The following is a 3,975-nucleotide window of genomic DNA, read 5'->3' on the forward strand; positions in this document are numbered from 1 at the left end:
AAAATCAGAAAGTTTAAAAATGCCAAATATGTCTTTGAAGACGTGTACGAAATCAGTCCTAATCAAAGCATTTGTTAACACTACATAAGTACTACTTTCACTGCTTGTGTTAATTTTATAAAAAAAAAAACAAATTGTTTCCTTGCTCAACCTCTCTAAAATTAGTTGAAAACAAACGAAAATATGAAATTAAAATGAACAATATCTTTCTACAAAATTATTTTCTTCTTCGGGATAAAACTAGATCTTGATCTGGGTTTCTTCGGACACCCTCGTTATTGTCGCCAACTGGGCGAAATTCCAACTCTTCTCTCGTTACGACTGTCGTAATCGGAACTTGGTCAATGAAATCATAAAAAGGTTCTAGTTTGACGCAGCTGACATCGAAGTTGACGCAATCGGAGCTTTCTCTCTTAACAATTTTGCTGTGTGCGTCCGTATGGGCAATTTCTACTTTCATGGCGTGGGCACGGTGAGGCTTTTCGGTCACATATTCAAACTGTTCCTTGGTTAAAAGTCGTTGTTGCACCGAACAATACCCACCTCCCGTTTGAAAATTAGAGACACATTGACTTGGCTGTGATTGGCGTACTGTTTCTTGGTGATGACTGTTCGGGGCGCCAATTTGGTTACGAGATGGACCATGAATTCGAAGGTGAGCTTGGAGGGTTTTAATGGTAGCGAAGGTTAAGTCGCAAGTGGGGCATTTGTGGGCCTTTGCCTCCACAGAGTGCCTTTTTCTTTCGTGGCGAAGTAAATTAAACTTATGGTTAACCCGATATCCACACTTTGTACATCCAAAGGGCTTTTCTCCCAAGTGTCTTCTTTTGCGACTGGTTAATAGACTCTTTTGCTCAGACGTATAGTTACACTGGTCACACTGGAAGGGCTTCTCGCCCATGTGAGTTCTTCTGTGGCAAATCAAACCCTTCTTCTGTGCACATGCGTAGTTACACTGGTCACACTGGAAGGGTTTCTCGCCCGTGTGAGTTCTTCTGTGTAGAATCAAATCCCCCTTCCGTACACATGCGTAGTTACAATGGTCACACTGGAAGGGTTTCTCGCCCGAGTGAGTTTTTCTGTGTGGAATTAACTACCCCTTCCATGCAGATGTGTAGTCACACTGGTCACACTGGAAGGGTTTCTCGCCCGTGTGAGTTCTTCTTCTGTGAGTTTCCCATAAGGATACGCATTTGTAACATCCACATTATTATGTGCCCAGCCATGGCATATGACGAATAAATAAACAAAGAGTCAGATAAGTGCCAAATGTATGACAGGACAAAGACGTCTTCGTAATCAATACCCTGTCTTTGTCCATATCCATACGCCACAGTACGAGCTTTATACCGATATATATGTACCGTATGATCTTTCTTGAGATAATATACGATAGCTACCTCTCATTCATTCAATACGCTCATTTCCCGGTCCATGGTTTCCTTCCAATATGCCTTTTGTGGGGATCTTATAGCTTCTTCAAAACTTGATGGAACAACGACTTCAGTACTGTATGCTAGATTAACCCCATTGACAATACCAATTTGATGTTAAACATCTGCACATTTGCTTTCTCACTGTCAGTTCGTTTCTTGGGAAATGTACGGGCCAATGACATGTGCTTTTGTCTCGGGTTGTCCACTTACTTGGTCGATAGGTTCCGGTGGCGAGTCCTGAGTAGTTCCTATTTGCAACTGATTGTTATCTTCTTCTGGTGACATTCATTATTTGAATCTTCCAAACTATTTTCTTTGGATCTTCTTCTATTGGTCCATCATCAGGGAAATATTTATATTTAGTTTAAACACACCTTTTTGATTGCTCCAGTGGTATAGCCAGGGGGGGCACAGGGGGCACATGCCCCCCCCCAAACGGATGGTTGTACGTACAAATACTTAACTTAACTTCCCTTACAAAAATTTCATGGCTGTAAATGGGCTATCGCGCAGATATATTCCAGCAGATTTGGAAAACTGTAATATGGATGTATTTGGTCTAAAACATGGCAGAAATTGGGTCAAAATCAGCTAGACTACAGCACTTAAATCTGTAATTGCAGCTACACTGTAAAAAATAAAGGTATTGTTCAGGTACCTAAAAAGACCCCATGGTATTTAATAGTACCTTGAAAGGTACTCCTTCGTTTTATTATCCGCGCAGGTATTAAGTGATACCGGAAAGGTTTTTACAACTATATCGTGGTATTGAATAGTACCTTGAAAGGTACTCCTGTGTTTTATTATCCGCGCAGGTATTAAGTGATACCGGAAAGGTATTTACAACTATATCGTGGTATTGAATAGTACCTTGAAAGGTACTCTTGAGTTGTTTAATCGGCACAGGTATTAAGAGATACGGGAAAGGTATTTCTTACCATTAAAGGTATTTACGGAAAACGTTTTGGGTTTGAACTCTTGATGTTGTACATTTATGGCATTTAACGAATCCTTTTTGAGTTTTATCGCCTGAGGTGGTACGAAACCCTCAATTTTATAAATATATAAATTTTTTTGGTAACCAAAAGTTTCTTTCACAATAATTAGTCGTAACTCAGTGTTGCACATAATTTTTCTTATCTATCAATTTTGTATATTTACTAAGAGATGGCGACAGTGATACTATCTTATCATTTTTTTTACATCTGTATTTCAGATGGCAGCACCATTTCGCTTTGTTTTCTAGGTGAAAATATTTCGCCTTTTTTAAATTAAATGCAACAATAGGCGAAACTATAAAGTCTAGGGGGGCTGAAAAGATGGTAGTCACGTGACTTTTTGTGGAGAACTGAAGCGCCATCTATCCTAAGAAATACGAACCACTATTCATTTTATTTTGCTAATGGCGGTTTAAATTTTGAGTAATAAAATCTAAATTATCTAATTTAAAGTATTATTATTATTATTATTATTATTTAAACCATCTTAATAGAAAGGTTAAAATTAATTTGCTGTCTGCAGTATCTGAAAGGAATATTTTTTTATTTTCCGTCGCACGGCCAACTATGAACAGGAGTTACCGAATGCATGTTGGCTGTGATATGGTTGTCACGTGATTTCGTTTTCCCATTTTAACAAGTTGGTTATGACCAAATTTACTTTATAGTTTCGGGGTTCTGAAATAAATATATAATTTTAAATTATTTACTTCATATCATACTGTTTGAAATATATCATTAGTTATATTTCAAAGCTAATTAATATAATTCATGTTGAAAATATTTTCGTATCCAAAATTCTTTGTTACCACAATGAATTCTTGGTAGAATCTAACACCCATTAAGGTACTTTTAAGTACCTTCATAAAATTATAAGTACAAATGGGAACCATTCTTGGTATAAAATTACACCCGTTTAGGTACTATTAAGAACCTTCATAAAATTATAAGTACAAATGGGAACCATTCTTGGTATAATATAACACCCGTTTAGGTACTATTAAGAACCTTCACAAAATTATAAGTACAAATGGGAACCATTCTTGGTATAATCAAACACCCATTTAGGTTCTATTTAGTACCTACACAAAATTATAAGTAGCAATGGGAACCATTCTTGGTATAATCAAATGCGTATTTAAGTATGGTACAGTACCTTTAGGATTAAGGAGGTTTTAATAAATACCTTCACCAAGACGTACCTTATAGCACCTCCTTAAAGAGGCATTATTTGATACCTCTAAAGGTTCGTCTGGGGATGCAACATAAAATACCTTAGTCGGTACCAAAATGCACCTTATTTTTTAACAGTGTACTATATGTGCTAGTTAAATAATTTATTGCAGCCCTCTTACAGATCCTTGCAGCCTAAAAACAGCCCATTAGCAGCCCTTTTACAGACATATACAGCTTTGATTCAGCCCTCCTACAGATAATAGCAGCCCATTAGAAGCCTTCTTACCGATACTTACCAGTCCCAATGTAGCCAATTTACAGATCCCAACAGCTTCGATGCAGCTTAATTTTAATTAGTATAATGC

The sequence above is a fragment of the Leiobunum rupestre genome, chromosome 1 (genome assembly GCF_980474605.1).
Source record: "Leiobunum rupestre chromosome 1, qqLeiRupe1.1.hap1, whole genome shotgun sequence".
Classification (NCBI taxonomy): domain Eukaryota; kingdom Metazoa; phylum Arthropoda; class Arachnida; order Opiliones; family Sclerosomatidae; genus Leiobunum; species Leiobunum rupestre.